Raw genomic sequence first — 25,384 nt, forward strand, 5'->3', positions numbered from 1 at the left:
TGCTCATTACAGGGGAAGGAGGTGGTGTCCTGCTCTCTGAGCTTCATAGAGAGGAAATGTAAGGTGCCATGGACCACAGCTGCGGGGAAACGTGTATTCTGGCAGCACCAGCTCTTCTGCAACTGAGCTGAAGGACTGATACTTCTTAACGATTGGATCAGTGGGAAGGAAAGAGTCCCTGAGACCAGACAGGTCCTTCTCTGCACAGAGTGGAGATTAACAACACAAGGACGACTTTCCTGGTTCCTGATCAACATGATCCTTCTCTCTTCACACTCACACTCCGTTTCCCGTCTCATCTCTCCTGGTCACTAATCACATCCGGTCTGGTGGTGTTTGATTTCTGAGGGTTTAAATGACCTGGTTAATTTACAATCAACTTATGTGTGTTTGTTCCAAAAGCCCGCATTTTCTAACACACTAAAATGCACATTAAACTTAACCATCCAGAAACATATGCCTTGAAGAGGTTAGCTGTCCCACCAGAGGCAATGATGGGGTAAATAGAGATGTCCTAGAGGTGTCCAAGGGAGAAGGAGAAAAAGGACTAAGCAATCAAGGGTCATGGGACAGGGTTCTGATTCTCATACTGCGGTGGGAGGGGGCAGTCTAGTCAAGAAACACATCCCTAGAAAGCATCTCATTCATAACAGGATGGGAACCTGAATTCCAGTCTCTGAGCTTCATAGAAAGGAAGCGTAAGAAGCCATGGGCCACAACTGAGGGAAAATGTGTATTCTGAGAGCACCAGCACTTCTGCGGTTGAGCTGAAGGATGGATACTTCTTGACCTTTGGGTCACTGGGAATCCAAGATGGAGCAGCCCCTGAGCCTTGGTCAATTCATAGGACATGACCCAGGGCAGTGTTCACAGGTACCAGATGATTGACAGCTCAGTCAGGAAGTTGTGAGTCTTCATAGCATTTAAAGATGGTCTTCCCGCCTCGTACGTTTCCAACGCCGGTGGATGCTAGGATTTCCGAGGACTGGCACTCCCACCGTCCTGGGCAGAACACACTGGTCAGCTCCCCATGGTGGTCGAGCTATTTGCAGTCTACAAGAACTAGCCCCTTCAAGATATAGAACTGATTTCAAGGGTTGGGGCCACAGCTCCAATATTTGATCTAACAGCTGGGAAAATAATACAGAAGTAATGTAACAGAATAAATGTTTTAGATCCTGCATAGACATGGCCTCCAAATGGACTATGGCTGGCTGACCATTTTCAAGACGCCAGTAATGAATCTTTGCATGGCTTAGTTGGTAGTAATGGAGTTCAAAGGCAGTGTTTAAATTCTCCCATTTGTATAGCACAGTGTATGCAGTTGGATTGTGACTATGGTCTTCACAGAATGTCTGGAAATGCTGGACTGGATGAGAGCATACATACAGAACAAATGAAGGTAAAGAAAGGGGCTGAGTGTCTTAAGAAACTTTGAAATGCAAGACCTGGCATGAACAGGTCAACAACTCTGAAATATCATATACACACATCTGTAATTATGTGTGTATATATACATACACACATCTATATGTATTTGTGTGACTGTGTGTATCTGTAAAAACTATATTAATAAAAATGGATTATTACCACAAACTTGAAAGATAGAGTATCAGTTCAGTTCAGTTCAGTCACTCAGTTGTGTCCAACTCTTTGTGACCCCATGAATTGCAGCACGCCAGGCCTCCCTGTCTGTCACCAACTCCTGGAGTCGAACAAAACCCATCTCCATCAAGTCGGTGATGCCATCCAGCCGTCTCATCCTCTGTCGTCCCCTTTTCATCCTGCCCCCAATCCCTCCCAGCATTAGAGTCTTCTCCAATGAGTCAGCTCTTCACATCAGGTGGCCAAAGTATTGGCATTTCAGCCTCAGCATCAGTCCTTCCAATGAATATTCAGGACTGATGTCCTTTAGGATGGACTGGTTGGATCTCCTTTCAGTCCAAGGGACTCTCAAGAGTCGTCTCCAACACCACAGTTCAAAAGCATCAATTCTTCGGTGCTCAGCTTTCTTCACAGTCCAACTCTCACATCCATACATGACTACTGGAAAAACCATAGCCTTAACTAGATGGACCTTTGTTGGCAAAGTAATATCTCTGCTTTTTTTTTTTCCTGTTTTTTTTTAATTTTTAAATTTTATTTAATTTTTAAACTTTACATAATTGTATTAGTTTTGCCAAATATCAAAATGAATCCACCACAGGTATACATGCTTTGTAATATGCTGTCTAGGTTGGTCATAACTTTCCTTCCAAGGAGTAAACGTCTTTTAATTTCATGGCTTCAACCAGCATCTGCAGTGATTTTGGAGCCTCCCAAAATAAAGTCTGACACTGTTTCCACTGTTTCCATCCACTGAGAATGGATGTAGGCAGTGTAGAGGTGACATTCAGTAAGTCAGAGTTGATTCTTGTCCAGATACACGGTGCTGAGTAGACGGGCTGGGCAGAGAGGAGGGGCAGCCCTTCAGGTGGGGATGGAGCTCACTGTTAGGTGGTAGCTGCCTGCATTTCCGAGCAGGTAAAATGTCTTCACACCAACACACATCCTCTATTGTCCTCTTCTCCTCCTGCCCTCAATCTTTCCCAACATCAGGGTCTTTTCCTCTCCACCTGGAGAGCTTCGAGAGGTCCTCAATGGCAATACAACCTCAAAGGCAGCTCTGAGCGGTGAGGATTTCTAGCAGGAAACTTTGAGATATAAAGTATAGATGTAAAGCGTAGATGTTACCTCCTCTGCTCACATTGAGTGCTTACCCTTTGCTTGGGCTGTGTCCACCTCAAAGTGTTTCTCTGACATTTACTGGAAAATTGTAAATCTGTCCTGAGTGAGACTGATGAGGTACCTTTGGAAGCTATGCTGAAATGTACAACCCGGGTAACTATTTGTGAGGAATTCCTACTGTGTGTTATTCTGCTTCTAGGTGGGTATTCCTAGAGAACAAACGGAGGTCTTCCTTCCATGCATATACATTCCTGTTTGTCTAACTGGGCTTCCCTGTGGCTCTAACGGCAAGGAATCCTCCTGCAGTGCAGGAGACCCAGGTTCGATTCCTTCTTCCCTTGAAGAAGGGAATGGCAGCCCACTCCAGTATTCTTGCCTGGAGAATCACATGAGCAGAGGAGTCTGGTGGGCTGCAGTCCACAGGGTTGCAGAGAGTCAGACATCACCGAGGGACAAAGGCTGTCAATTGTCTACCTGAACCTTGATGTCTCTCTTTCCTTGTCACCACAAGTCTCAGGGAAATCAGTCGTCGGGGTGTAGGGTGTCTTCTAAACACACCTGGGCCAGTGACCTTGGGCTTTCTAGAGACTTCTTCCTTGTCCACTGGACAGTGCTGATCTTAACCCCGTCTTTTAAACCCACACTCCCCTGTATGTGACTAATGACTCTTGGACATGTCTCTGGATTCAGGGTTCTAAACAGGCCCTTCAGTCTTTCTTTTCACCGGGAAATGCCCTGGTTATACAAATGGTTGCCCAAATTTGCTCATCAAGAACAAAAAAACCCAGAAAACACCCTGAATCAGGAATTCCCTTGTGGTTCAGTGGTTAAGGTGCTGCACTTCCACTGCAGGGGCAGCTGGTTCCACCCCTGGTCAGGGAACTAAGATCTCTGTTTGAGAAAAATGACGAAGAACAGATACTTTGTCTGTTGGAGTGACCTTGAAACTAACTTTCAGGTCTTTAGAGTTAGGAAATTTTTTCTCCTTCAAAATTCTAGAAATTACAAGAACTACTGTCTTGCTTTCTCAGTTGCCTGAGAAACAACTGAGTCAGTGAGTGAATGATACATTACAGATTGGATGGGTAAAGGGATGTCTTCACAGGGAGAGATGAAAATGCGTTGCTGACATACCTTTTCAGGGCATGTTAAGGGGCACTGGTCAGATCATGCTCTTAGTTATGAGGACAGAGCCTGCTCTGGGGCAGGAGGGGGTGATTAACTTTGTGCTGATTGATGTCCTCACTTCAGAGAAGTAGGAGGCTTTCTAAAGTTCTCTGAGGAAATCGTTGAACTTCATGAAACCACACACTCACTTTTACTTTTAGAAAAGCAACGTTAAACCGCTACCTCAATGTTAAGGAAGCAATACAAGAGTGGGGGGTGTGTGTCCTGCACACTTTATCCCATTTTGGATCTCAAGATACAAAGGAAAATAAGTATTCCTGACCTGAAATATTGGAAGTGTGTTGTGATAACTCACTGTAAAGGTCAAATGTCCAGATTCATTCAACTTTCTCCTAAAACAATCGGCATGATTAACACAGAAAATGTCATAAAAGTACATCCCTGTGAAGCAGGATATTGAAGATGACTCCTGTGTAACGAGGCCTCAGGAGGGACAATCATTGGTTCATGACGTGTCACGCCAACACGCAATGATGCTATAAAAGTGACACCAATTCTCATCTTCTCCAACCACTGGGACACCCACACCTTCTGCAGAAGAAGGACCACGAGAGACACAAGATGCTGGTTCTGTTCCTGACTCTTCTCCTTGGTCTGGTTTATGCCGCCCAAGAAGGTGACACTCCGAAAGACGCTGCAGAAGCACCCAGGATGGTCTGCTCTGGGAGGAGGTCTTGGGTGTGTGTGTGTGTGTGTCTGTGTGTGTATCTTTTGTGGTTTTGTTGTGTGGATCCATAAGTAGAGCCATGTCCCTCCAACTGAACACTGTTCCATTTACTGGCTCTACACCTGTTCTATTTCGTGTCTGCATCATCTCTACTGTGTATTAGTTGACTCTTAATCACTTTTTCCTGCTCTTGTAACAGAGAAAGAGGATCAGCCAAACAGCTGTGGAGTTCTTGCATTTGACACTGGAGATCAAGCTCTCTCAAGAATGTCTCAATTCCTTCTTCTATTCTGACTTCAGTTTTACATTATTTTATCAATTCTGCTTTGAACAGTCAAGTTAGAAAATGCCTGCTGAGTTGCACAAGGGGTGAGAAACTTAGGTGGCATGATGCTAGATGAAATAAAAAGGTGCAAAAATTTCTGGTGGGATTTTTGCTGTTAGCTTTCAGGAAGATGGAGAGTCATCTACTTTGGATCCAGTAACCCAGAGAGGGGGCCAATCAGGGGTTTTTTTTTTTGGTATCATCATGTGTTTGATGATGAAAAAAAGGGCACAATAGAGTTCAATTTATGTGACAGGTAAGTAAAAGCAATCCAGAAGGAAAACAACTGCAAACCCCAAGCATGAAGGGAGTATATGTGGCTTCCCGGTCTGCAGGGAGCTTTCTGGGTGATGTTGAGATCGTGATGCCCTGAGCTGTGGGGATGAGCAGGGTCTCTGAGCTAGGGGAGCAGTTCCCCTTTGAACCTGCAGGGAATGTCCTGGAATCTTTGCCTAGATGGGGGTCCCAGAAGCTCCACTGGCATCAACTCATTACAGGAAAGAGGGACGTGGCAGCGGGAAGAGGCTTGTGTCCTGGAGCCCACAGTCCCCACCAGGGGCTTGACCCCTTCCTGCAGAATTTGTAGGAAACGGTTCCCACTGAGCACAGAAGCCAAGGGTGAGGGGAGAGCATACAGTGAGCTCTGGTCTCGGGGTTCCTCAACAGAGATTTCATCAACGCTGAGTTTACTGAAGTTGTCAGAGTTCCAGGTAACACTCAGGGAGTGTCCACTACAGTGCAGACGGTTTACTAAGAACATGCAAACTTGGGGATGTATTTTGAGGAACAAAAGCATTAAGAAAAAACAGCTAAGAAGTTTATGCTTGGATAGATTGGTTTATAGATATGTAAAGGTATAAATGTTTATATGTTGTATTTGTATATATTTGATAGCATACTTATCATCATGTTACAACCACACGTATAGATACAGACTCACAGACACACAGACAGGTATATATTCTATCCCAGGAGACATACAAGTCCGTTTTCACAAGTTCTTTTAAGGAAACCATGTTATCTTCCTCTGCCATTTTTACAGTTTTTGAAATCTATGTTTGGATTTCTAGTGGCGACTCTGAAATCGACTTTACTCAAGTATATTTATGTGTATGTATATACATCATTGTGGAGGGCATAGTTCAGTGTATTTCTCCAGAAGCATACCTTTTTCACCACCTTCACAGTCCAGATCTAAAATTCCTGTATCTTGGCCAAGAATCTCCTGATCCTCAGCATTAATGTCTACCCCTTGAGCCACTGGTAACATGGATCTGCTTATTCTCTCCTGTTATAGAACTTTAGATCACAAGATTTTCAGTCTTGTATCATATCCCCCTGTTCCTATCACTCAGCATAATGCTTTAAAATTTTATCTCTGGATCTGCATATGCAGGGACTCACATCTTTCAACCCAAGTGAAAGGATATGGCTTGCATATAAGAAATTCTGTATATTTTGCAATTATTGGAAAATGGTTTTGTTCTGGGTTGTTCTTTTGAGTGACATCAATGCAGTTTAATGACTAAGGACAACGAATGCAATTCATTTTGGACACTCTTTTTCCACTCTGTCCAAAAATTAACCCAATTCTTTTTTGGGTTATTTCGCTTTTGATATTTCTTTCATGTGCCTGCTTCCTATGTGACAAACATAGCTTTTACACACATGATGTAATGTCATATATGAAGTCAGCGAAAGTCTCCTGTTACTTGGCAGGCAACTTATGTATAATATATATATTATACTTATATATATAATTTCTTTATCTCATGTAAGCATATCATGTTTGCTTCTGTGTGTATATTTGTTGATATAGGTGCATACATTCATACGTCCTTAAGTGTTTAATCATCTTATGGCGTTGTAATGGAAAAAGAATGTGTGTTTTGATTACAATGAAACATTTTATCTTAATTTTTAGTGATTTTTCCTATCATATTATCTAATGAGTCATTGCCAAGGGTTTTTAGAATCCACAAGGTCTGTCATGATGGCTTCACCTCTGTTTCCAAAGTGTTTTTTATAAAAGGTGTTCTTATTTTTTTCCTAAATTCTAGATTTCTCCATGTTTATTTGGTTTTCAACATGACTTGCTTTGTATTTGCAGTTACTATTTGGAGCTACTGCACAGATTTAAAGTGTAGACAAACCATCCTTGAGCCTTGATAATGACTTGACCTTAGAGAACATATTCTCTTCTGAACATCACATTGCTCAAAGTCACTAAAGTGACATCAAACACTTAATCTTTGGGGTTAAACAAAGAAAATCCTCTTTATACGTCAAATGTTTTCATTATTTTAATTACCCACCTTGAGTATATATATATATATATATTTTTTTAGGTTGAATGAAAACCAGGAAGTAATACACATCACGGGAGCAAAGCAAGATGATGGAACTTATGTTGTTGACTTGTAAGTAAGAGTGTTTCACTGATCAGAGTACGTTTGGGTGGAAATCTTTGCACAACATCCTTCAATAACCCCACACACCTGAATTCTGCTCCAATTAACAACCAGAGGGGTGAGCAGGCTGCAGTTCCCAAGTTTTCCAAACATTTTTCTTTGTCAGGAGCAAGCGGTCAAGCACACAGCTTGGAGGTCTCCTCTCAATTGTGAGTGTGACTCAATGAGACAGAGGAGCCTGGTGGGTCACACTCCATGGGGTCAAAAAGAATAAGACATGACTGAGCGACTAAGCACTCATGTACTCAATGAGAAGAACACGTGCAGACCTGTATTTCATATCGTTCTAACAGCTAATTTTTTCCAAACCAAAGTCTCAAGGGTGTATCATTGGGTCTCCTTTGTGGCTCAGTTGATAAAGAATCTGCCTGCAATGTGGGAGACCTGGGTTTAATCCCTGGGTTGGGAAAATCTCCTGGAGGAGGGAACAGCTACCCACTGTAGTATTCTGACCTAGAGAATGCCATGGACTGTAAATCCATGGGTTCACAAAGAGTCAGACATGACTGAAAGACTTTCCCTTTCACTTTCTTTCACTTACGAACCTGTCTCAAGAGTGTATCCTGAGTCTGCATATCCATGTCATTCACTTTTTCAAAACAATCTTAAAACATCTTAATGCTCCCAAGGTATGGTGGATGAAGTTGAATCCAAGGAAATCATCCTGAGTTCAACCATAAAGGCAGCTTTTGTTCAGAACAATGGGAATGCTGCTAAGATTTATATCTCTAAAGGCTGATAATGGACCTAAGCAACATTTCTGATTTTACACGGCCTGTATTTGACTGCATTTAAATGTATCAGATCTATTGTATGAAGAGGTGGGAATAAAAAATTCTTGCCTGCTGTCCTAGCTGTCAGAACAACTGTAGCATTCAGCCCATCGACGGCGTGAGGCACAGATCAGTACAGGATGCCCCATTGCTAATGCCCTCACTTGGCCACAGTAAATAGAATTGGCAATACATGGAGACGGGCTTGTATGTAAGTATCTTTTCTCTCTCACACAGACGAGTGGATAAAAGAACTTATAGTTTGAGTGCAACACTGTTCAGATACAGTGTATTGGATACGTGAATGAAGAAGGCGTGGAGACACAGCTGGTTGAAGTATTTGGTATGTATGACATCCTCATATTCACGTAGACATTACCATGTGTCATTTCCACTGTCATCACTTTTGTCCATAAAATCAGGATGTGGGGACAATATCCATTATTCAGTCTGCACACCTCGGTCTTTACGTTCACTGTGTTAGGACCCTGGAATGTAATCTACCAAGAAAAGAGAGGTTTGTAGGGGTCAGGGGGCTCAGATCATCAGACATTTACAAAAAACTCAAACTAGTTGAACGTTTTTTAAAAAGTTAGTTCTACTAGAAATAGCTTATTTTTTTGTATCTTTAATTAGAGGAAAATTACATATTGTGTTGGTTTCTAGTTTCTTTAAAACAACTCAGTTTCTAGCCATGGCTATAATGAGGCTGGTCTCAATTTCTTTGGTTTATACCAGTTTCACAATGCACTCTAAGCCATGGTATAGACACTTTTATAATAAGTCTTCATCCTGTTCAATGTTTCGAATGCTTTGTTCTTACGAATGCTCTCGTCACCCCAAATCCCCACATACAAGCACTGAGAGGTGTGAATACCATTGGAACAACATGCATCTATTTAAGGCAAGGTACTGGATACAATCTTGAGTGGCTTAATTAAAGAATAGATCCTCTGCCATTATTATTGGAGGAGGCAATGTCAACCCACTCCAGGATTCTTGCCTGGAGAACCCCATGGGCAGGGGAGCCTGGCAGGTTACAGTCCACGGGGGTCACAAAGAGTCAGACACGACTGAGCGACTACGCACGATTATTATGTGTGCCGTGGTGAGTATGTGTCTGATAGGGGAAAACCCTCTTTCCTATTTATTTGGGTCCAGAAGAAGACCTGAGGGCCAGGTACAGATACTAGGAAGTTGGCCAAGCAGTAGGTCCATTCCATACTGTGATGGATGGAGCCCCAACTTCATGAAGCTCCTGCAAGTCTTTGGGATCCTGCTGCTGCTGCTGGCAGGAGTCTGGTTACAGAGTTGGATGGGGATTAATTGTTAAGACAGACAACAGACATCAGTGTCATGGGAAATGACTCTTTATAACAAGTGAAGATCTGACTTGCACACTCAACTTCCTGTTCTGTATTCAGGAATTTTTCTGAGTTCTAAGGTGGCATGCATTCTACTTTGTGCATGGTGCTTTTCAGTTAAAGTAAATATTGAAGATGAAGCCTTGGAGAAGTTCAAGAGAAAGGGATTGGAGAGAAAGATATTGTGAATTTCATCAAAAGGGATAAGCGGATTATGCATTTCACAAATATATTGTTCCCCTGATATGTAAATATACTATCTGGAAACAAATCAGTTTATTTAAAATTTCTATCTCCATAAATCATGTTTTATATGAACCCTTACTTCAAAGAGAAACATCCTTGAAAATAGAGGAGAATGGTTGTAACCGCTGGATCTCTTTTTCCTGTCCTTTTGATCTTCCCCCAGATGTCTGGGCTCCCTGTGGACAGCAAGGGCCATAACAATAACGTAAGTGACAGTCATATGTTACTAATGTTGTTCAATTAAATAAAGCAATAAGGACACGTGGGGATTTCATACCTACGAAATTTCCTAGATAATAATGGGTTTTTTTGTCCCAACAATTTACATCCTACCACCGGAGGACTTTGTTATATTAGGGACTTTCTCATCTCTTGGGACATTTTATATTGACAATTGGTTGATTTATGCTGAGCAGCTTTGAAGAGAAAGCCTTATCCTGCAGGAATCTTGTAGACCAGAGTCATCAGGGAGAAACTCTGGTCTTGTAGACCAGAGTCATCAGGCCACAACTTGGTGGAAATTAATTAGTGTTCCCGTCAGTCCAGACCTCATTGCTGTCCAGGTGAATGGGGATTAAAGAGAGTTCACCTTTCCGGCAAGTACATGTGTTTATTCTCACGTGTTTCTGACAGAAACAGTAAAGGCCTTCCAGCCACACTGTCTGAAACGTGCATTTGAATTATATTCCCCTTCAGAAGGTGATTTTCTTACAGTGAAATCTTTACACTTTCTAAACTAAGACAGCTTCAGAAAACAAGACTGATCTCAGCTAAAGAGTGGGTGTTAATTTTTTATTGAGAAAGAAAAATGAAAGAAAAAGTACAAAGAGGAACACCAGCTTCCAGATGAATATGATAAGAAAGATGTGGTACATATATTCAATAGAGTATTACTCAGCCACAATAAAGAATGAAATCAGGCCATTTGTAGCAAAAATACATGGACGTAGAGACTATTATACTGAGTGAAGTAAGTCAGAAAGAGAAAAACAAATACCACATGTTGAACAGTGCTGTGATGAGCATTGGGGTACACGTGTCTCCTTCAATTCTGGTTTCCTTGGTGTGTATGCCCAGCAGTGGAAGCAACCTAGATGTCCGTTGGCAGACGAATGGATAAGAAAGCTGTGGTACCTATACACAAGGAAATACTACTCAGCCATTAAAAAGAATGCATTAAATCAGTTCTAATGACGTGGATGGAATTGGAGCCTATTATACGGAGTGAAGTAGGTCAGAAAGAAAAAAAAAACCCATACAGTATATTAATGCATACATGTGGAATTTTAGAAAGATGGCAACGATGACCCTATATGAGAGACAGCAAAAGAGACACAGATGTATACAACAGACTTTTGGACTCTGTGGGAAAAGACGAGGGTGGGATGATTTGAGAGAACAGCATTGAACCATATATACTACCATACGTGAAATAGACCACCAGTCCAAGTTTGATGCATGAGACACGGCACTCAAAGCCGGTGCACTGGAACAACCCTGAGGGATGGGACGTGGAGGGAGGTGGCAGGAGGCTTCAGGATGGGGGACACTGTACCCCTGGCTGGTTCATGTCAATGTATGGCGAAAAGCACTATAGTATTGCAAAGTAATTAGCCTCCAATTAAAATTAATTAATTAATTAATCAAAACCACAATGAGTACCATTTCACGCCAGTCAGAATGGCTGCGATCCAAAAGTCTACAAGGAATAAATGCTGGAGAGGGTGTGGAGAAAAGGGAACCCTCTTACACTGTTGGTGGGAATGCAAACTCGTACAGCCACTATGGAGAACAGTGTGAAGATTCCTTAAAAAACTGGAAATAGAACTGCCTTATGATCCAGCAATCCCACTGCTGGGCATACACATTGAGGATACCACAATGGAAAGAGACACGTGTACCCCAATGTTCATCGCAGCACTGTTTATAATAGCCAGGACATGGAAGCAACCTAGATGTCCATCAGCAGATGAATGGATAAGAAAGCTGTGGTACATATACACAATGGAGTATCACTCAGCCATTCAAAAGAATACATTTGAATCAGTTCTAATGAGGTGGATGAAACTGGAGCCTATTATACAGAGTGAAAACACCAATACAGTATACTAACGCATATATATGGAATTTAGAAAGATGGTAACAATAACCCTGTGTACGAGACAGCAAAAGAGACACTGATGTATAGAACAGTCTTATGGACTCTGTGGGAGAGGGAGAGGGTGGGAAGATTTGGGAGAATGGCATTGAAACATGTAAAATATCATGTATGAAACGAGATGCCAGTCCAGGTTCGATGCATGAGACAGGGTGCTCAGGGATGGTGTACTGGGATGACCTAGAGAGATGGGATGCGGAGGGAGGTTGAAGGGGGGTTCAGGATGGGGAACACATGAACACCCATGGCAGATACATGTCAATATATGGCAAAAACAGTACAATATTGTAAAGTAATTAGCCTCCAATTAAAATAAATAAATTTTTTAAAAAGTGAACACATTTGTAGAATTTTGAGAGATACAACCAACCAAAGGGACCTTTCAAAACACATTTGTACTTTCTGTTCTTGATTTGTATTGCGTCCTTCTCACAGATACACACTAACCTCACTCATCCAACTCTCCTCAGAGCATCACTCAAAACCTTCTGTATGGAAATATTCCCTCTTTCCAAAACAGGACCCCAAACACACTCTAAGTTCCCACCTTCTTTATTCTTCATCCTGCGACTTATAAACAAGGATCTATTTGTCAATTCTTTCTTTCTTCTATTAATATTTCTTGTCTCCATTCGCAGGAAGACTGGCCGCTGTACGATATTCTGAATCTCTCTGCTTCCTGCTGAATTCTGAGGCTTGGGCTCTGGTTGGCACTAAATCTGTCTTTACCGAATTCAGGCCAAAGCATGGACACGAGGAATCTTATAGAACATACATTTTTTTATGATTCCAGTACTTTGGCCACCTCATGCGAAGAGTTGACTCATTGGAAAAGACTCTGATGCTGGGAGGGATTGGGGGCAGGAGGAGAAGGGGATGACAGAGGATGAGATGGCTGGATGGCATCACTGACTCGATGGACATGAGTCTGAGTGAACTCTGGGAGTTGGTGATGGACAGGGAGGCCTGGTGAGCTGCGATTCATGGGGTCACAGAGTTGGACACGACTGAGCGACTGAACTGAACTGAACTGTAGGTACACGTTTATAGCACATGATACTGAGCTTATTTTCCTGTCTGTCCCTGACAGATAAAGGAGAAATCAAGACATGGTGCAGAGGATGAAACTCTTCTTTCACTCAGCACACACAGCTTGAGAAGGGCAGGTGTGGGATTTCCTGTTGATATTGGCTCTTGTTTCCAACCTAACATTAGCTAACACTCACCTTTTATTACGTAGGGCATAGGGGTGGAAAACTCGCATCCCTATATACTTGAAAAATAACACACTTTGATCAAGGACTAAGTCAAGCGACTGACATCTGAAACACCCACAAAGGAATTGACTGTCCATCATTTGGTAAAACTAACACACAGGATTGAAAGAAAAGAGTTGCTCACAGATGAACATCAGTACTGAAATATAAAAACAAAGGTGCCCAGTGGCAAGATACAATGGGACCTTTCTCTACGGGACCGGTCCTCTCTGACATGCGTAGGAAATTTCCTCCTGTCCATGTCAACCTGGAAACCTCAAAGTTTCCAAACTATGAGGAAGGACATGGATATGTCACTTTTCTTTTTTTTATGTCACGTCTCTGTGTTCCTGTCTAGCTGGAGAGCTTGGAGAGGTTCTCAATGGCAACATGAGCTCAAAGGAAGGTCCCAGTGGTGAGGACTCCTGGCAGGAAAACTCGAGACAAAATATAGATGCTACCTCCACTGCTCACATTGAGTGTTGATCTGTCCTTTGCTTGGGCTGTGTGCATCTGAAAATACTTCCTAGACATTTAGTGGGGAAATTATACATCCATCCTGACTCAGACTAACGGGGACACCGTTGGAACCTATGCTGAGATGTGCAATCCAGTGACCCATTTCAGAGGACTCCATACTCTGTGTTACCTGCTTCTAGGACAAACGGATGTCTTCCTTGCATCCTTATACATTCTTATTCGTCTAACTGGTCTTCCTGGGCGGTTCCAACAGTCCAGCAGTAAAGAATCTGCTTGCAATGCAGAAGACCCAGGTTCGATCCCAGGGTTGGAAAGATCCCCCTGCATGAGGAAATGGCAACCCACTCCGATATTCTTGCCTAGGAGATCCCATGGACAGAGGAGCCTGGCAGGCAACAGTCCCTGGGGTCACAAAGAGTTGCCTACCAGGCAACTGTCCTCTGTCGTACACAACTGCAGACCTTGTCCTACGCAGCAATGTCACTTGTCAGACTGAACCCTGATGCCTGTCTTTCCCTGGTGTCACAGGTCTCAGAGACAAGCAATCACTGTCTGGGTGCTCAGTTGAGTTCAGTTCAGTTGCTCAGTTATGTCCGACTCTTTGCGACCCCATGGACTGCAGCACACCAGGCCTCCCTGTCCATCACCAACTCCTGGAGTTCACTCAAACTCGTGTCCACTGAGTCAGGGATGAGTTCAAGACCTGCCTGGGCCAGTAACGCCCTGGCTTTCTAAAGCCTTCCTCCTTATCCACCGGACAGTGCTCAGGACTCCTTCCTTTGAACCCACACTCCCATGCATGTGCCTGAATAACCCTTGGAAAATGGCTCTGCATTCAGGGTCCTTAACAGAGTCAGACCCGACGGAGTGACTGAACAACAACAAAAACATGTCCTTTGGTCTTTCTTTTCACCAAGAAATGGCCCTGTCACATACATGGTTGCCCAAATCTGCCCATCAAGTACAAAATCCCCAGGACACAACCAGAGTCAGGTCTACCCTGGTGGTCCAGTGATTAAGAGTCCAGCCGTTCACTGCAAGGGTGCTGTTTACATCCCTGGTCAGGGAACGAAGATCTCTGGTTAAGAAAAAATACAGAGAACCGATTCTTTGACTGCTTGAGTGACCTTGAAAATAAGCAGGTGTTTAGAGTTAGGAAGCCTGCTCTTTTTTTCCTTCAAAATTCTAGAAATTTCAAGAATGATTCTCTTGCTTTCTCGCTTGTCTGAGAAACATTTGAGTCACTGAGTAAATGATACGTTACAAAGTGGATAGGTCAAAGGGTGTCTGGAAAAGGAGAGACAGAAATGAACTGGTCCCCTGGCTTCTTCAGATGAAGTTAAGTGGCCTTAACTTCACAGAGGAATGGATCATCCTCTTACTTAAAACAAAGACAGAGCCTGATGTGGGGGAGGAGAGGTGATAAACCCTCGGTGGTGATCTTTTCACCACGTCAGAGAAACAGGAGGCTTTCCAAGGGTCTCGAAGGAAACCATTTAACTGTGTTAAGCACACATTCAATTTTTGAAATTCAATATATAGGAAAATATATTTAAAAGTATCCCTTCAATGTTATAGAAAGAATACAGGGTCAGAGATATGTCTCCTGGGCAGTTTATCCCACTTTGGATTCCAAGATATAAAGGAAAGTAAATATCCCTGACCTTAAATATCAGACGTGTATTGTGATTTCTCACTCACTCTAAAGGTCAAACGTTCAGATTCACTTAAGCATCTCTTAAAACAATCCCCATGATTACAGTGACAGAATGCCATGAAAGTTCATCCCTGCCAAGCAGGATATTGAAGATGACTTCTGCGCAACCTTCCTGTTAGGAAGGACAACCATTGGTTCATGACGCAACATGCCATCAAAGCAATCCTATAAAAGCGGCACCAACTCCCATGCTCTCCAACCTCTGGAACACCCTCAGCTCTTCCAGAAGAAAGACCACGGGAGACACAAGATTAAGGTTCTCTTTCTGGCTCTTCTCCTTGGTCTGGTTTGTGCCGCCCAAGAAGAGGAAGCTGAGCAAAGTCTCTCAGAGGTACCAGGGATGGTCTGATTTGGGAGGTCTTTTTTGTGTGTGTGTGTGTGTGTGTGTTTTGTGATTTTGTTATGTAGATCCATAAGCTGAACCGTCAGCTCTTTTCCATTTCCTGGCTTTATACCTCTTCCATTTGGTCTCTGCAGCATCTCTGCTGCTGCTGCTAAGTCGCTTCAGTCGTGTCTGACTCTGTGCGACCCCGTAGACGGCAGCCCACCAGGCTCCCCCGTCCCTGGGATTCTCCAGGCAAGAACACTGGAGTGGTCTCTACTCTGTATTAATTGACTCTTGTTGTCACAGAGAAAGAGGATCAGCCAAACAGCTGTTGGAGTGCTTGCATTTGACATCAGAGCTCAAGTTATGTCAGACATGTCTTAATCTTTTCTTTCGCTCTGAGTTCAGTTCTAAATTTATTTTATCAGTTGCTTTCTTCAGTCAAGTCAGATAGCATGTGCTGATTTGCACAAATGTTGGGAGATTCATGAGGGATGATTCTGGATGAAATAAAAAGACAAGGACTGAAAATTCGAAGGGGAATGTTGCGGTTAGCTTTCAGGAGAATGGAGAACCTTCTCCATTGCCTCCAGTGACAAGGCAAAGACCGCTGAGAACTCACCTTTCAGGGTATATGAACTGTGTCATATTGTGTTTGATGATACAAAGAGCACAGTAGACTTCTACTTTTTTGTCAAGTAAGTAGAAATAACCCAGAGGGAAGACACCTACAAACCCTTAGCCTGAGGGAGAGTGTGTTTTCCCATCTGCAGGGAACTCTCTGGGTGATGTTGAGAGCATGATGCCCTGAGCTGTGGGGCTGAGCAGAGTCTCTGAGCTGGGGGTTGGGGGGCAGTTCCCCTGAAAGCCTCCAGGGAATGTCCTGGAACCTTTGCTTAGAATACAGATGGGGTTGGGGGGAGGTCCCAGAAGCTCCACTTATGTCAACTCATTGAAGGAAAGAGGGACACAGCAGAGGGAATAGGCTTGTGTCCTGGAACCCACAGTCCGCATCAGGGGCTTGACCCCTTCCTGCAGAATTTGTAAGAGACACTCCCCACTGAGCCCAGATGTGAGGGCAGGGGGAGATTACACAGTGAGCTCTGCCTGCGGGGCTTCCTCATGGGAGGTTTCATCACTGAGTTTACTGAAGACTCACAGCCCCAAGGACCACTCAGGGAATGTCCACTGTACAGCAGACGGTTTACTAAGAACATGCAAACTCAGGGATGTATAGGGAGGAATAAAAATATGAAGAAAAAAACAACTAAGATATTTTTGCTTAGAGAGATTGGTTTAGAGACATATTAACATATAAATTTTATATATCAAGTATTGCATATGTATATGTCTATAGTACATATGCAATTTATGATATACTCCCTGGTGGCTCAGACGGTAAAGCGTCTGCCCGCAGTGCAGGAGACCCGGATTCGATCTCTGGGTTGGGAAGATCCCCTGGAGAAGGAAATGGCAACCCACTCCAGTACTCTTGCCTGGAAAATTCCATGGACTGAGAGGCTGAGAGGCTCCTCATAGCCTGGTAGGCTACAGTCCATGGGGTTGCAAAGAGTCGGACATGACTGAGTGACTTCCCTTCACTTCACTTCATGTCTATTGTACACTTGAAAACAAACTACAACCACACATATAGATATAGATGCACAGACTTATATATATCCTATATCAGGAGATATAACAGTCTGTTTTCACTAATTTTTTTAAGAACACCATATTATCTTTCTCTGTTGTTTTTGCAAGTTTTGAGTTTTGTGTTTGCATTTGCATGAGGCTGCTCTTTCTGAAATCCGCTTTACTGAAGTGTATTTAGGTGTTATTATCTGCACCTTTGTGGAGGGCATAGTTCATTGTGTTTTGTCAGAAGCACACCTTTTTCATGACCTCCACAGTCCAGATCTAAAATTCCACCATCTCTGCCAAAAACCTCCTTTTCCTCACCATTAAATATCTACCCTTTGAGCCACAGGTAATAATGGATCTAACTATTCTCTCCTCTTCTAAAACTTCAGATGACAAGATTATGAGCCCTGCATCATTTTCCCCATCAGCATGAATATTTAAAAGTTTTTCTCTGCGTCTGCATATGTAGGGAGTCACATTTTTCAAGCCAAGTGAAAGGATATTGCTTGCATAGATAACATTTTGTGTATTTTGCAGTTATAGCAAACTGGGTTTTCTTCTGAATTTGGTTGTTTTGAGTAACTTCAATGCCGTCTCATAATCAGTAATAACAGTGCACACAGTTCATTGTGGAAACTATTTTCCAAGGTATCTGACCAAACGTTAATCCAATTTTTGTTGGGTTATTGTCCATTTAATATTTGTTTCATGTGTGTGCTAGGTGACAAATATACCTTTTTTTCACACATGATTATATGAAGTGAAAGTCTTTTGTTATATAGTGAAAATATATATTTATTGTATATTATATATATATTTTCCTTATGTCATATAAGCATATCATGTGTATTTGTGTGTTTGTCTGTTTTTGTCAATGCGCATATATACATACATGTGACTTTCAATATTTAACCCTCTTATGGTGTTGTGATGGAAGAATAGTGTGTGTTTTGATAAAATCAAACGTTTCTTTCTCTAATTTTTATTTTTTCTTAGTATATTCTCTGATGAATCACTGCCTGGGTTGTGAGAACCCACAATGTATGTCATGGTGGCGATACATGTCTGTTTCCAGGGACTCATTTTTAAAAGGTGTTTTCTCTTAATTTTTTCTTAAAATTCTACATTTCTCCATGTTCACTTGGCTTTCAGCACGACTTGCATTGTATTTGCAGTTTATCTTCGGAGCTGCTGCTCAGATTTAATGTGAGCACAAACCATCCTTGTCACTTGATGGTGACTTGACCTTAGAGAACATATTTCTTTGCTTTGAAAAGGTCACATTGCTTACAGGCACTCTGGTGACCCCTCACACATAATCTTTGAGGAGAAACAAAGAAAATTCTATTTATATGTCAAATGTTTTCATTACTGTGATTAAGCACATTGCATATGTGTTGTTTTTAAGGGTGAATGGAGAATGGGTAGAAAAACACTTCAGGGGAACAAAGAAAGCCGGCAACACTTACACTGTTGAGTTGTAAGTGTGAGTGTTTCATTGGGCAAAGTATGTTTGGGTGGAAATTTTGGCACACCTATATTCATTAAGCTTAAACATCTGATTTCTACTCCTATGAACAATCATAGGGATGAGCAGGCTGCAGTCCCTAAGATTTCCAATCAATTTACTTTGGCATGAGACCAGGATTCAAACACACTGCTTGGAGGTCTCCTCCCAATTATAAGTGTCACTCATTAAGAATAAATTGTGTAGACCTCGATTTCCTTCGGTTCTCATAGACAATTTACAACAGCCTTACAAACTGACATCTCAAGGGTCCATTACGAGTCTGTGCATCATTGTCATTCACTTTTTAAAGACAATCTTAAAATATCTTCATCCATCCAAGGTAAAGTGAATGAACCTGAGCCCAGGGAAATCCTCCTGAGTTCAACCATAAAGGTAGCTTCTGTTCAAAGCCATGGGGATGCTGGCTAAGATTTATGTCCCTACATTCTTTATAATGACATAAACAACACTGCCAATGTTACATGGCCTACTGCTAAGTCGCTTCAGTCGTGTCCGACTCTGTGTGACCCATAGACGGCAGCCCACCAGGCTCCCCCATCCCTGGGATTCTCCAGGCAAGAACACTGGAGTGGGTTGCCGTTTCCTTCTCCAATGCATAACAGTGAAAAGTGAAAGTGAAGTCGCTCAGTCGTGTCCGACTCTTAGCGACCCCATGGACTGCAGCCTACCAGGCTCCTCCGTCCAGGGGATTTTCCAGGCAAGAGTACTGGAGTGGGGTGCCATTGCCTTCTCTGGTTACATGGCCTAAGGAGTACATATTGGACTACAATTTACCTGTATCAGGTCGATTGTATGAGAAGGTGGAATGAAAAAGTCTTGCCTGTTTTCCTTGATGTCATAACAACTGCAGCATTCAGCCCACACACTGAGTGAGAGATAGATCAATACAGGATGTACCATTGCTGATATCCTGAATTTGCCACCATAAATCTGATTGACAGTAAATGAAGGTAGGGTCATGTATATATATGTATCTTTTCTCTCTCTCCCAGATGAGGGTACAAATGTATTTGAAATTGTTTACAAGTCCACCAAAATTGGGTAGCATGTGTTAACAATGTGTATAAAGATGTGAAGACAAGATTTGCTGTAATATTTGGTATGAATGATACTGCCTTATTCACATCGAAATTCTCATGTAACATTTCCATGGCCAGTACTTTTATTCAGAATACCAACGTTTGGTGAAAATATCCGTTGTGTAGTCTACAAGGCCTGTCTCTTTGTTCAGTGAGTTAAGGACCCTGTAACAAAATCTACCAACAAAAAGGAGCTTGTATGGATGGGGAGAATCAGATCATCAGCTATTTCTAATACTTTTCACTCTCAATATTAAAACATAAAAAATTGAGTTTTACTAAAAATATTAAATTTAAAAAAAAAATTTTAATAGGTTAACTGCAATACTGTGTTGGTTTCTTGTTTTTCCTTTTTAACACTGTAATTTCATCGATGGCAACAATGAGGCTTCTCTCAATTTCTTCATGTTATACCAGTGTTCCAGTGCACTCTAAGCCTTGGAACAGAAACTTTCATAATAAATCTTCATCCTGATCAATTTTTTCAAATGCACTGTTCTTATAAACATTGACATGACCCCACATAAGCACATAGAAGTACTGAGAAGTGTGCATACCGGTAGCAGAAGATGAATCTACTTCTGAACAGGTATTGATGCATTAGTTAATTAACCAATAAATTATCTCCCATTATTATGTGTGACATGGTGAGTGTGGTTCTGTCAGAGCAGAATGGTGTTTCTTATTTATTTTGGTTCAGAACAAGACCTGCACGGCAGATACAGGTTTTAGGAAGTAGGTCACCGAGCAAGCAGGATCCATCCTGTGATGGATGGGACCCCAAATTCATGGAGCTCCTTTGAGTCTTTGGGGCCCTGCTGTTGACGCTGGTGGGAGGCTAGTTAAAGTTCGACAGGGATTAATTGCTAAGACAGACAGCAGACATCTGTGTCATGGGAAATGGAAACTGTTTGAGGCTTAATTTATATCAAGGGAAGATCTGACTTGCACACTTAACTTTTTGTTCTGCGTTCAGAAGTTTCTCTGGGTTCTAAGGGGCAAAAATTCTGCTTTCTGTGTGATGTTTTTCAGTTAAGGTAAATGATATTGAAGCTGAAACCTTGAAGAAGTTCAATGAGTTGGTAAAAGAAAAGAAGATTGAAGATAAAAATGTTTTGAAGATCATTGAGACTGGTAATGGAATTATACTTTTTCCTAAATATATAATTTCCTTGACATGTAAATATACTAACAGAAAACAAATCAATTTATTCAAATTTTCTTTGTTCATAGATAAAGCTTTTCATAATCCCTTATTTAAAAAAAAATAAAAACAGCCTTGGAAATCCAGGGAAATGGTAGTAATTGGTGGATCATTTCTTTCTGTCCTTTTGATTTTCCACTAGATGAGTGTCCTCCCTGTGCAAAACTACAGAGTTCAAAACAAGCTGAGTGTAAGTGAAAATGGTCTTTTACTAATGTTGTTCCACTAAATAAGTCAAAAAGCAAATGTAGTGATTTCATACCTAGAAAATTATTCAGGTAAAGATTATATCCCAAACACTTACATTCTACCCTAAAGAACTTTGTCTGTTACATTAATTAATTCTCTGCTCTTGAGCCATATTAAATTGCAGATGGGTTGGTTGATTAATGCTGAGCAGCTTTGGTGAGAGAGCTTTATCCTGCAGGAATCTTGCAGACCAGAGTCGTCAGAGAGAAGCAGAAGTCCCCACAAGCTGGTGGAAACTTGTGTTACCGTCAGTCCTGACCTCATGGTTGCCCACACACTTCCCTCATCCAGGGGAATGGGATTAGAGAGAGCCCATAATTTATTTCTACAAAATCAGTGTTTAATCTCACATGATTCTGACAGAATCTAAAGGCCTTCCAACCACACTGAAACATGGATTTGAATTCTATTCCTCTATCAGGGGCTTCCCTGATAGCTCAGTGGGTAAAGAATCCGCCTGCGATGCAGGACACCCTGGTTTGATCCCAGGGTTGGAAGAGCCCCTGGAGAAGGGAAAGGTTACCCATTCCAGTATTCTGGCCTAGAGAATTCCATGGGACTCTTTACTCCATGGGTTAGCAAAGACTCGAACACAACGGAGCGACTTTCACTTTCCCTTTAAGGAAGTGATTTTCTTAAAGTGAGAGCTTTAAACATTCTAAACTAAGACAGCCTCAGAAAACCAACCTGATCTAGACTAAACTGTGGCTTTTTAAATTTCTGTTGAGAGGAAATTTGACCAAAAAAAAAAAAAAAAAAAAGCAAAAGAAAACCCACTAGCTTCCAGATTAATATGAAAAAAAAATGTGCTTCATATATTCAATAAAACATTACTCAGCCATAAAAAAGAATGAAATCATACCATCTGCAGCAACATGGATGGATCTACAAATTTCAACCTGAGTACGTCTGAAAGGGAAAAGACAAGGAAAAGACAACCCACCTATATCACAGAGATGTGGAGTAGTGAGGTCCACCAGGATCCTCACATTGGATCAGCTACCAGCTCCTGCACCCTGGACAGCCTCCAGCCTGAGGCTCACCCCTGTCAGCCATCACACAATCAACTCTACTAAACCTCTGGTTCTCTTTTATTCACCTACAGAAAGAGTCACTGAGACCAGACACGTCATCTTCTGCGCGGAATCAAGATCAACAACATGAAGACGACTTTCCTGGTTCCTGATGAATGTGATCCTTCTCTCTTCACACTCATACTTCCTCTCCCATCTCATCTCTCCTGGTCACTAATCATGTCCTGCTTGGTGGTATTTGATTTCTGAGTGTTAAATAAACTGGTGTAATACACACCTAAGTTATTTGTGTCGATACTGAAAGCCCCCGTTTTAAAACACACAAATAAGCACATTAAATTTAACCATCCAGAAACGTATCTCTTTGAAAGACGGGTGCTCCATAAGAGACAATTCTTAGGAGGAGTAAAAGGAGATGTCCTAGTGGTGTCCAGGGGAGAAGGAGAAAAAAGACTAAACCATCATGGGACAGGGGACATGGTTATGGATGCTCTTACTACAGTGGGACAGAACAGTCTGCTCCAGAACAATGTCCCCAGGAAGCATCTTATTCATTACAGGGAAAGGAGCTTGTGCTCCACTCTCTGATCTTCATAGAGAGGAAGTGGAAGATGCCATGGGCCAAGACAGGATAAATCAGTATTCTGACAGCACCAGCACTTCTGCAACTGAGCTGAAGGACTGATGTTTCTTACCTTTCGGATCACTACGAACCAAAATGGGCAGGAGCTGAGCCTTGGACAATCCACAAGACCATGAAGTCCATGCAGTGTCTGCAAGAACAAGATGATTGGCAGATTCATTCAGGAAGTTGTAACTGTTCACAATATCTGAAGATTGTCTTCCATCATCTTCCATCCTTCTCATAAGAGGATGAGAAGTGGATGCTAGGATTTGCAAGGACTGGGCATCCCCACTGTCATGGATGGAGAAAGCTGCACAGCCCCCATGGTTCTCGAGATGCTTACTATCTAAAAGATAATGCACCCACAAGATTTAAAACATATTCTAAGAGTTGGATGAAAGCTCAGAGATTTGGTCCAAGTCCTGAGGAAATAACACTATACCTGAGTGATAGTTAGCAGAATAAATATTTTAGTTCCTATGGAGACACAGCCTCCAAATGTCTACAGCTGGCCACTGTCAAATGCATCAGCCATAAATGTTTCTATGCTTTAGTGCATAGTAATGGAGGTCAAGGGCTTTCTTCAAGTTCTCCCACATGTATAGCAGAGTGTATACAGTTGGAGTTCTGACTTTGTCTTCACAGTACGTTGGGAAATGCTGAATTGTATGGGTGGATACACGCAGAGGCAACTGCACCCAGAGTAAGGGCATAAAACTCTTAAGGGATATTGAAAGATAAGACCTCACATATACAAGACAAAAATACTGATATATCTTCTCTCTCTCTCTCTATATATATATCAGTATTTATATACTGATATATCTTATATATATCAGTCACATATGTGAGTGACTGTGTGTGTTAAGATAACTGTATTTATTATATAAGATACTGATATATCTTATATATATATATAAATACTGATATATCTTATATATATCAGTCACATATGTGAGTGACTGTGTATATTTAGATAACTGTATTTATTATATAAGATGCTGATATATCTTATATATATATATGAATACTGATATATCTTATATATATCACTCACATATGTGACTGTGTTTATTTCAATAACTGTATTTATTAAAAAAAAAAGAATTTTCACCACATACCACACAGATAAAGAGGATGAGAAAACTATAAACAGGTTTATGTTATTGGAATTAATGCTTCTGATGAAATGGACACATTACTTGAAAGATGTATTACTGAAATTCATACTTGATAAACAGAAAATTTCTACAGCCCTTTATCTGTTAAAGAAATTTAGTAGAATGCTCCATAAAGTTGAAAGCTAAGATGACTGGATTCCATGAAGAGCAGTCTTTTTTTAAACATGCATGAGATTTAAACTATAAAGAGAATCATATTTCTGCTTAGGGACTACTATTTCTACAGATTGTATTGACTTAGAGGTCTAATTTATGAATCCAAGATCTATATTTCCCATTATGAATGTATCATAGCTACCAGATGGTTAAATTTATTTCTAAATGCTTCAACACCACAATCAACACACCAAGGAATTTTTTTATTATTATCAACTGTGTCATAATTTCTTCAAATGGAATGCCTTATCAAAGTGTACACAATGGAGTATTACTCAACCATTATAAAGAATACATTTGAATCAGTTCTAATGAGGTGGATGAAACTGGAGCCTATTATACAGAATGAAGTAAGCCAGAAAGAAAAACAGCAATACTGTATGCTATGCTATGCTATGCTATGCTAAGTCTCTTCAGTCGTGTCCGACTCTGTGCAACCCCATAGATGGCAGCCCACCGGGCTCCCCCGTCCCTGGGATTCTCCAGGCAAGAACACTGGAGTGGGTTGCCATTTCCTTCTCCAATGCATGAAAGTGAAAAGAGAAAGTGAAGTCACTCAGTTGTGTCTGACTCTTAGCGACCCCATGGACTGCAGCCTACCAGGCTCCTCAGTCCATGGGATTTTCCAGGCAAGAGTACTGGAGTGGGATGCCATAGCCTTCTCCGTATACTAACGCATATATATATAATTTAGAAAGATGGTAACAATAACCCTGTTTGCGAGACAGCAAAAGAGATACAGATGTATAGAACAGTCTTTTGGACTTTGTTGGGGGGGGGATGATTTGGGAGAGTAGCATTAAAACATGTATAATATCATATAAGAAACAAATCACCAGTCCAGGTTCAATGCAGGATACAGGAAGCTTGGGGCTGGTGCACTGGGATGACCCAAAGGGATGGTACGGGGAGGGAGGTGGGAGGGGGGTTCAGGATGGGAAACACGTGTACACCTGTGGCGGATGCATGTTGATGTATGGCAAAACC

The 25,384-nt window shown here is 41.7% G+C and overlaps 1 long non-coding RNA gene across 1 annotated transcript; it reads left to right on the top strand.

The window, feature by feature from the left end:
- The first annotated feature begins 15,554 nt into the window (after window positions 1–15,554).
- LOC104969972 (uncharacterized) lies at window positions 15,555–22,646 on the top strand. Its single transcript, XR_009493655.1, has 3 exons — window positions 15,555–15,703; window positions 20,981–21,082; window positions 22,507–22,646. It is a non-coding gene; the product is annotated as an uncharacterized lncRNA (long non-coding RNA).
- The last annotated feature ends 2,738 nt before the right edge of the window (window positions 22,647–25,384 follow it).

Source organism: Bos taurus, chromosome Y (assembly GCF_002263795.3).
Source record: "Bos taurus isolate L1 Dominette 01449 registration number 42190680 breed Hereford chromosome Y, ARS-UCD2.0, whole genome shotgun sequence".
Classification (NCBI taxonomy): Eukaryota; Metazoa; Chordata; class Mammalia; order Artiodactyla; family Bovidae; genus Bos; species Bos taurus.